The sequence below is a fragment of the Rhea pennata genome, chromosome 13, assembly GCF_028389875.1.
Source record: "Rhea pennata isolate bPtePen1 chromosome 13, bPtePen1.pri, whole genome shotgun sequence".
In the NCBI taxonomy this organism is placed as follows: domain Eukaryota; kingdom Metazoa; phylum Chordata; class Aves; order Rheiformes; family Rheidae; genus Rhea; species Rhea pennata.
Window position 1 is genome coordinate 5,891,538 of NC_084675.1, and position 10,741 is coordinate 5,902,278.

A 10,741-nucleotide genomic window follows, 5' to 3' on the forward strand; every position below is an offset into this window, starting at 1 on the left:
AGATATAGGCACAAAGTACTTTCCTGAACAAGCAATTGTGCAAAATATCAGATGGCCAGATTCCCCTGCTGTAACTCTTTCGAGTAACCCCAGAGCCTAACCAATACCATCAGAAGCAGCCCCATCTCTTTCAAACCCGGGTGATGCCAAGTGTGTGGAAGTGTAATAGTCTCGTGCCCCCTCCGGCAAGCAAAGCAGGCAGCAGGTCGCAGAGGCAGGCAGGGGTGAGCAGGGTGTGGGAACCAGACCAGGGCAGAAGGCAAGAGCGGTACTAAAATACTGCTAGTTCTTCTTTTGTGGATGCTTCCAGTTTAAAGTACAGCCATCTTCGTTACCACACTAGAATAAAGTCTTGGCAAAGTATCACAGTGGTTGGAGATGCTCTTTTCAAAGTCTCCTTTTCATGTAGCCATACTGAGTCACAGAAAACTTCGGACTAGGAAAAACCTGTTGCATCTGTATAAAGTTTTTTTTTTTTTTTTTTTTTTAATGCTTTGTTAGTGTTAAATTCTTAGCAATGCACTCTGAACTGACTGTTATATATCACAGTTATGTAGCATCCATGTATGATTTTAGAGTAGAAAGTTGCCTGCACTGTTCAGTTATCTAGCTAAAACCTTTATACCATCACACGTATATTCTGGGTATTTAAACCTTTGTAGCTTAACTGCCTTTCAGGCATTATGTTTGAGTTAGTATTCCATACTGTAACATATAATAAAGCACATTGTTAAAACACATACTGAAAGAACATCATTCATCAGCTACAAATAAAAATGTGGAATTTATTTTTAATTTTACTTTTTTGCCACTTCACAACAGATTTTTGCAATACATTTAATATGGAAAGGGCAGAAAAGAGGGTACTTTCACTTATTGGGATACATGAAGTGCTATTATGCATTTGTATTTCTAGGACATTGTATTGTATAAATTGAAAATGTACTTTTTAGTTTTTGCATTTTGTTATATTTGCAGTATAGTTGTTTTTATGCCTGTGTGTCTTGAGTAAGAAAGCTAGGTATTTTTAACTATCCACATATTCCAAAAAATTCATCTTCTATCCGTATTTTCCTACGTAGTTTTACAAGTTGAAAACCAAAGAACTGGTTTATAAACTGCCTGTCTGCATGTTTTAATATTATGACTCAATTATGTAAGTGTAAACTACTAACTAATCCATAAGAGTTTATGCAAGAGAAAGTTATCTAATTAAATACTTCTAATTTTAGCTGTGAAAGAAGCCAAAAATGAGGTCTGAAGAATTTAGAGAGGCTTTGTTTTTCATAGCTGAAGATCACTTTACTGCAAGTCTGATGATCGTGTACACAGGCCATCTCCTTCCTGCTAATTAGGCCTCATAAACATGGGCTCTAGAAATGCGTTGTGGAACTTTTTTCAAAAAAACCACTACACCTTCATAAATAAGGAAACTGTATTGTATGTAAGTATTATACAATGCTCATTTGGCAGACTATAATTTAATAGAAGAACAAAGATCAGACTAGTGTATCAGATAATTTTCAAAACATTTTATTCCACACAAATTAGCTCAGGTCCTAGAGGGCAAAATGACAAGAGGTTACTCGTACACTATGTATTTAATTAATTGAAAAATGCTCAAATTGCTTTTACGGTTGTTATTAAAAAGTAGAATCAGTGTTGCCAGTGCTCAACCATAATTAGAACCTCAGGGAATTAAATATTTAGCATTAGTAATGTAACAGCACTTAGGACACAAATTTCTATTTTTGTAATGAAAGCAATACAGTGTAAGTGCAAATGGCTGAAACGACAGCTGTGACAAGTGAAACAGCCTGGGATATTTCAATAAGACACCTCATTGGACAGCAAGTCTTACCACATTACTCGTTTGTAAAAGATCTACAAGTTTAAATCCCAGTAGTAATGCATTACACCACGTATTTAGATTTCTAATTGCTCACAGGATGAACAGTTGGGCAAATGTCATGCCATAAGTGGTAGAAACCTACAGCGTTTTCCTAAATAACGGGGCAGCGGCTGACACCTTTGCCAGGCGTGAGCAGCCCGGTCGGGCCGGTGGGAGAGTGTCCCAGACTGCGGTGAGGGTGTGGGGGGGGTGAGATCCTGTTTGTTTTCAGTTTAATTACGTTTTAAGCAAAGCGCTTTCAGTGATGCAATGTGAAAAGTCAGTATTGGGCTCTAATGAGCTGTAGTGGTAGATGGCTGGAGACCCTGAGGGATTCATTCACTGAATTAACTGGATAAAAGTCCTTGGATTGGGCACGGCCTGACGGCTGAGCTGTGCCTGAAAACTCCGTTACAGAGCTGTCTCTCATTCCTGTTTTCATCCCAAACAGGCCACGGAGCGACTTTTAACAGCCGCCTGCTACAACCGTTCAGCTTGTCAGACGGTATTATATTACCGTCTAATAGGTAATAAAGCATATTTGACTTCATTTTTCTCTTCTGGGGTGGAAAGGGAAGGAGGAGAGAGTGAAGCTGGTTGCCTAGCTGTCAAATTAAAAGAAAAAGAAAAAAGGCAGATGTAGGCAAGGCACAACAGTACATTTTTAAAGCACCAGTTTGTTTCCCCCAAACAGGACGATCGGATGGAAGAGGTGGAATACGCGTTTCCGAGGGGCGGTGGGCGGGCGCCTGCGAGGCGAGTGCCGTGCTCGTGCCCGCCGTGCTCGTGCGTGGCCCGCCGCTTGGCGCGGTTTCTGCAGCCTGCGAGGGGAGACGCGCCGGGCCGCCCCGTCCTCGCCCCGGCAGCGCGTCCCCCCTGCCGGGGAGTTCCACGCCGTGTCGCGGGCCCCGGGGCCGGCAGCGAGCCCGCGCCGGCGTCCGCTGCCGCCGCAGGCCTCCGCGCAGAAGCCGGTTGCTGTAGCGCTGCCAAAAACCGGACTCCGCTTTGCCCTAAAACTTGGCGAACGGTGTCAGGGCCTACAGGGATGTCTCTGGTTTTGAAGCTGTTGCCTGAAGCGTTTCAGATAACGGCTACAGAAGACAGTGCCCAGTGACGGGGCCCTTGAGGGGCTTTCCGCTAGCACGGTGGGCCGAGGCAGCCGCAGGCCGAGTCGGCGGCGCTGGGCGCCTGTCCCGCTGCAGGCGGCGGTGCAGGTGTGGCCGTGGAGTGCGGTCCCACACGCCGCTGGGGTGCTTCAAAGCCTCGGGACGCAGGGTTAGTCCCTCCCGCGGCTCTGCTCCCTGGGCTGCCACAGCGGCGGCCATTTTGTGGTGCTCCCACCCGAGCGGCCATTTTGTCCTCCCCTCACTGCCACGCTCCCTCTGCCGCCGGCCGCTCTCGCAGCGCGGCCCGTGCTGGCGGGTCTCTGCCTGTCCCCGCCGGCTAGCTCCCTCGCCACAGCTGCCCCCATCCAAGCCCCATCTCCTTACCAGGCAGCCTGAGTGCCGCCTTTTGCCTCAGGTGCCATTATGCCCTGGAGACTGCTGTAGCCCCTCATGGCGTTGCTCCCTGCCAGCCCCATCACACACTTGGCCCCAGGCCCCGCTCCTCAACCCTGGCTCCTTCCCTGCCCGTGGGGCTGGGCCTCCGTGGGCCCGGCGGGCAGGCGCAGGGCTGCCCCAGCTGGCCCCTCGTGGCGCCGTCTGCCTCCGGCCTCCCCTGACCTGAACCCCGACCTGATGCTACGTCACTGAACGTGGTGCGTCCTTTCCTTCAGCTGTACTCCCAGAAAGCGTTTGGACTTCTCAGTTGAAAGTTTCTCCTAAATATTTGCCCTGGAATCTTAAGCAGATGCTTTTAGATTGAAGTTTTGAGCTTTAGTAAAGCAAAAAGCAGCGGCCGCTTGGGTGTGTGTAAGGAAGTACTGGAAAGCCGGCTGCTACCCCGGGCACTGTCGCCGAGCCGGCAGGCCTGCTGCAGGTGAGCGGAAAGCGATCACCAACGAGGTCTGAATAAACGCCTCCCTTCTCCTGGTGATGTGCTAGGGCACAGTTACTGTGGATTGTGCTGGCTGGAAAAACCGTCATCAGCTCTTAGTTTTGTGTATCACATATATAACAGTTCCCCCCCCCCAACACACACCCCATTTCTTTGAGGACTTCCAGCTCTTGCCCCCGACTAGATTACACTGGAATAACGCTGAGCTCTCATAGGCAGCCTTGATTTACACCAATATGAGTCGTAGCAGGATTTTTTTTTTCTGTTGTATCTGAAAGCTGGGCTGAGCCTCTTGTGTGGACGAGCAGGCAGCTGCGTGGACATGATAGTAGAGCTATTGCTGACTATCGTGGCAGTGATCTGTGATTTAAGAAGTCTCTATTCTGGCCTGGAACAACTTACTTATTTTTTAAAAGTCCCTTTTGACAAAGCTGCTCTCCTAAGGTTTGGAGGCTTGGATCTCGTCTGTCATTGCCGGGATCAATTCTTGCGAGTCCTGCTCCAATCTGTCGCTCTCCGAGGATGTCGGCCCGGGAGCGGGGCGGAAGGGGGGACTGCTTGCTGTAGTTGCCTGGAGATTGGCAGCCGTAAAGACATTTTTCGTTTCTGCTTTATTTTTGTTCTTTGGCATCTCTTCTTCCAATCTCTACCCACTGTGCCCAGTGCTGTAAAAAAAAAACCACAAAGGCAGTCGCTGATCCTTGCTGGTTTCTCATCCTTCAAGTTGAGGATAAAATGCCCTTTTCTGCTCCAAATTCCATCAGCCTCTTCTCGTCAGAAACATGTCACAAGCTACTTCATGGCTAACTTCTACCTGAAAGCATAAATAAACGTGAGACATGATTAATCCCAGCCAAAGGACATCTGAGGTTACCTCATTGGCTTGCTAGTTAGTGCAGGGCTCTGCTGTGAGCTCTGTGCTCCTACGAGGAAGGCAGGCAGAGCTAAAGCAAACATTGCAGTGTCTCACGAGTGTCCCAAAACGTGTGGACTTGTCAGCACAAATCCCATTCTAAAATGGGTTAAGAGAAGCATCGCATGCTGCTGGGGGGCCAGTAAGTTTTTCTTAGCGGTACAGTTCACAGTGAAACTGGATCCTCTCAGCAGTTATGAAAATTTTTCGTGGGTCCCACTGCCAGTCCAGCCTAGCCGGATTTGACAGCCCCCAGTGCCTAAGGCAGGATTTACTTTTAGCACACTTCATTATATTTCACTGATTAAGATAATCCTTTTTTTTTTTAGAACAGAATAAATAGATGAAATATTTGAAATATGTTTTACAATATCCAACTTAGCCTAATAGTGCTTCTACTTTTTAAAGCAGATGCACATCCCAGAGGTGAATGTGTGATTCCAGTCATATATATGATTTTTCCAGAGGTTCCTAGTTTTAAAAGGCAACATACCTGAAAGCTTTCCTCCTAGCAAGGATTTGCAGGTACAGTTTTCATTTTTAAAAAGATCTCAGCAAAAATGTTTGAAACAGTAATTAAACTGCATAGAAGCAATTGAATCGTACTGACAGATGTTTCTGTTGTTGAACAAATGTAAACCTCATTTGAAAAATAAGACTTAAACTGCAAAAATGTCTGTGCACTGCTTAAAAATTTTCCTCTAGCCCTGATTCAATGACTCCCCAGTTACGTGCTGCTTTTTACAATGCAACACAGAGTATTGTAACTGAATTGCATTTCAGTGATGATGCAGTTCCCTTTAGCTTGAGAAAGGTTATGTTTTGATGCCAGTCTAAAAGAAAGCAAATGAGAATGAGATGAAAACATGGCATGGTTAGAGACAGAAGGAATCTTTTCTTTGTTGTTCTTGCTTAAATTATGGTTTCTGGTGGTATTGATTATCTTCTTTTAATTATTGTCAAGCATGAAAGGGAAGCAGTTCAACAAGAAAAGTTATTCTTTTTTTCTTTGTATTTTCAATTACTTATTGAGAGAGGGTTCATTTCTTTCCTCTATTCCTTTTAGATATTGGCTCTTATTTCCTTAGTGACCTAAACTTCTAAAACTATGCCATGAAAAAATAAAGCTTTGCTGTTTGTGACTTCCTGCCCTTGGCCCCTGTTGTATTTATGTTATTGTACTTACTTATATAATATTAACTCTCCCCTCCCCCAAAAGATTAGCAGTGTTGTAGATCTTCTCAGAATATCTTCATCTGTGTTTTTTGTTGGTTTTGTTTGGTTTCTGTTTGTTTGTTTTCTAATGTAATCCCTATCCTGAGTCCTCAGGCAGCTGCTAATGTTTTTGGACCAACCTTGCCATTGAGGAACAATGTGATGTTTCAAGTCATCCTCCAACTATCTGTAGTTTCAGGGCCTGATTCTGCAGTGCTGCTGGGTGTCGTGCTTACAGCAATAAGTCTATCAGTGTAATAAGGATGACAACTCATCTAACTGTGCTTGCGGAACTGGACCCATAGAGAGTGGGTTTTCCTGCTGCTACTGCTTTAGTATAAATAGGGAAGCTGGACCACAAAAATATATTCAAACCCTTGCATCCTGCTGTTCAGAAAACTCTGAAATTGGGTTCACACTGTGTTGTGTTGCTGATCTTCATGTTTCCAGACAGTTGGAAAACTTAAACTTGCATTACAAACCTAGGCCATATTGAACATATGAAGGGCAGATTTTCAGCTTCAGCTCTGCGTTTTGGGGCGGGGGGGGGGGGGGGGGGGGCGGGGAGAGAGAGTGGGGAAGTAGGGTTGTTAGGCTCTTAATGTTACATTCACATAGCGTGTGTGACTATGAAATGAATTGGTTAATGAGTGCCTAAGCATCTGTTCAGACTCTGGTAGATACTTTGCCAAGGTTCAAGTTCCCTAAGGAGGATTAGCCACCTGGTACAGTTTTCATGATATACTGACAAAGGGGACACCCACCTTAGTTTTACTGCAGATGATGAACAAATGCTAGGATATTGTTTAGCCAAATGTAGAGGTCCTCAGGAAGGCTATGAGTTTGAATGATGTAATTTTGAAATTTCATGATTGCTTTTGTAATTATTATGATTTAGAATACAGCAGAGGCTGCAAATGCCTTGTATTTCCCTTGGAAGAGTGGCATGTATTCTCTCAGCTTGTCTCACAGTTTCTCCAAATTGACTTATTTGTTTCCCTTTTTCTTAAACGACATGTAGCTCTTTGCACACAATTATCTCTCTTGCTATATAATATATAAAATCAATATACACCATAGGGCAACAAGAAATGGTGATGAAAAAGAGTTTTGAAGAGAAAAATGAGCATTTCATAGCCTGAACTCACAATTAGGCCTTCTAAAGTGTCTAGATTTCACTGCACGGACAGCATTATGAGTTGATGAAAGGCCTGCACTAAAAAGCTTAAATTTATGTGACGGCAATATCACTTTACGATGAGGATGACTTAGTAGGGCTTTGACCCATCAGACATATTATAGCAAAGCAACTTAGTATGCTTGAAAGACAGAAACATTACACATTTGTTGCTAAAGTTTGAAATAGCTGAAATCACACAACTGACCTGAATTAAGACAATTAAGTGGGTCTGATGTCTCAGTGAACTGCAAGGAGGGCTTCACTACCTTTTCACCCCAGGGTTACCTGTTCTGCTGATGCCCTGCCAAATCACTTTCTGATGCTAGTTTGATTTTTGGGGGGGGGGTGGGCAGAGGAGGTGGATTTTTTTACCCTTTGCTTATTGACAAGGTATTATTTGTGGTATGAACTACTACCATGAGCTCTCTGGCAGAATGGGGCCCCATTGGAAGAAGGAGCTGCTCTACTGCTGCTGCCGCCTGTTCCCTGAGATGCAGTACAGGTGTGTTGACCTAAGTGAAATCAAAGGCTGGGAACAGAGCTCTTCCCCAGCTGGACTGCTTTTGTGTGTGAGTCCTGGGGGATGCTCTGGGGTTGCTGCACAGTGGTGGAGCTTCTCTGCTGCTGCAGGACGTGGTGCCTCAGCTACAGCCTGTGGTGGGCTATCGGCCACAGCCAGCATAGCAGTGGCCACTGTGCTGTGTTGCTCAGCCGCAAGTTGTGGGTGCTGCTGTGGAAAATGGCGAGGGAGAGCCTGTTCTGGAAGAAGCTTAACAGGGTGGAGACAGGACAGTTGGAAAGGAGGAGGTATGTCTCCTTGCCCCTGGCCTTTGTGCAACTGCTGCGGATGTAGCCTGTCAGCACAAAGAGACGCACACGTATGTGGAGGAATTTCAGAGCTGTAAGGCTCCTCTGTCTGCTGGACTTGGCAGTATTTGAGGTGCCCGCGGGGGAGAGGAGACAATAAGACCGTTTGTTGGGCTGATCATCCTGCTAAATGTTTTGTTCTGTGTGGCTCACCACTGCTCCAGCTGGGCACCATGACTGCAGTATGGCTGTGCTCTGAGGTCTGGCCCAAGCTGATGGGTGGGAGAATCCAGTCAGTGTGTGTTTATCTGAGATATTTAAAAATACGTGTATGTGCATTGCTCTTAGCCTGCATTTCAGCACAGAGCTAGAAGTGTGCTAAAAGGAGCCACTCCTAAGTTCATAGCTCAATAGCTTGGGAGTAAGGGACTTTTGAAAAAGATTTTGGTTTTGTTTTCCTCTTAAGATTTTGCCCACTCAATTTACAAGCCCTGTTTTCCATCTGAAATCAGGTGATCTCCCTCAACAGCTTGGCCTACACTGTTTTCAGTTATTTGGTGTGCTAATGCCTTTCTAATATTGGTATAAACTGGCATTTCAGCCATACTGCATTCATAGCACCAGTTTGCTTTCTGAGTTGCAAATTAGAAGGTTACTTTTCTCTAACTGCCTAAAGTAACTTGCAGTCATGGGTTTTGGATCCAGTTTTACTTGGCCTTATGTGGTCAGTGGTGTTTACAGAGAAGAAGTGACGGTCTCTTCCCACAGTGAACCAGGGGATGTTACAGTGTGGTTTGACACAAAAAGCTCAGGATGCTCTGCCATTCTTACGTTTTTGTTTCTGAATGTTTCTGCCACCTAACAGTGATTTTTTTAAATTAGTTTTAAAGTAAAATAACAATCCAATGTATCATCTGTGGAATGTGACCAACAGAATGTGCAAGACGAACACAGTAGAAAAGTCTCATTATTGTTAGTTATGCACTTGGTCTTATTGCACTGTTTGCTTTTCTTATAGTCTGCAGTAAAGAACTACATTTGCAGTAGCATGCATGTGGGAGCACATGCAATGCACATTTCCCCCAGCAAAGACTTCCTTTGGCTTGGGAACAATTGGTATGACAAAACTTCGTGATGAAAAGGTCATGGTAAATAATGCACAGTGACCATTTCAAGTTTTTTTTAAAAATAGCCTTCCAACCAAGTAGCATCATGTAACTTGCTTTCCCTTCCAGCTAAAACATTTGTTGGAAAAAGTAATTGAGAAATTCTTTCAGGTTTCTAAAATCTTGTGGCAAGACAAAACGTCTGAAGCTGCAACCTTTTCGCTGAGTGTAACAGGACCCGTACCGTTTTGTGGGGTTTAGCGCTGCAGCTGGATCCCTAAGATGCTGTAGATCAGTTTACTATGACTAGTTTTATCTGGCAGATCATAGCAGCCTCCCAGTATGCCTTTTTACATAGTGCAGAACCATTCGTAGTTCATTTGGTATTTACCAGCTTCAGCTCAAATACACTTTGTAAGTAGTTCTGATTTTCTGTGCATGTGTTTTGGATGTTCAGACTTGCCAGGAGTGAGAATAAGCAGTCTTTTTTCCTTCTTATTTTTGTCACTTTTTCTTCCAGTTTGCTTGTTCTAGCATATCACAAGTAGATTTCTTCTGTGCTTCCAAACTGAAACATCAGTCTAAGATGGCCTTTCTTAGGTAATAGATGCTTTAGTGAATCTGGATAGATGAAAATGTTTTCATTAAATAGGCCATAATGGTAAAAAATTTTGTTCAAAAGAATGCTTGACTGTATTACACACGGTAAGAGACACTTACTGGATGAGCTTTTTCACTTAAGGTTATGTGGATTTCTGTTATTTCTTTAATCAATTTTGTTATAGACAAGTGTGTCCCACCTACTGGTGTGTGAACCTATCTCTTTTTGTTAAGTGCTTGAGTGTGTGCACTGGGGAAGCTAATAGGATCCTAAAGGCGACCTGTGTTGGCAGTCAGAATTCCCTTCCATTGGTTGTGCCTGCCCAGTCATGTTTATAAGTAAGTGCACAAAGTTTTTTCTTTTTTCTTTTTTTTTTTTTTTCCTTTTTTTTCCATCTTGTTAAAGGCTGAGCTTGTCTGCTTGGAAAAGTGCCCATTTACAGGTGAGAAATTGTCTGTCTCGGTTTGGACAAGGGAACTAATTGTTTGGTCCTATCTGGTTTTAAGTGCTCCGAGCAATCTGGGTTCTTCTACTTCCTTTGGGAGATTATGTTGTTTAATACACCTGAGTACAAGGAAGTTGATTTCTTGCCCGTGGTATTCGGTTTAAAAGTTTCTTTAATTTAATCTCATTAGTAGAGTTGGCGAGAAAAACACTATTTTTTAGAATCCGGATTTGCTTCTTTCTCAAGATCCGTTAAGTTGCGTGCATAACATACCCATTTCCAAGTGAAATTTCAGAAGATATCAATTGAGTTATTTTTCTAATGGAACTTTCTCTGTTTTCCTAAAGGCTCCTAACCTGTTTGGCCTTCAAGAGTTGTGACTTGTTTTTGTAGGGTGTTATAACATGTATGACACATTTACACATAATTACTTTGACCTTTCTGCAAATTCTCAGGCTGGTAAAACTTTATCATGGAAGAATCTATCTAAGAATGTGAATATTTCTAAAATATGAGTAATTAGAAGGAGATGGGATTGTGTGCATGAGAGATTCTATGTCGTATAAATACATGGTGATTCTTGCA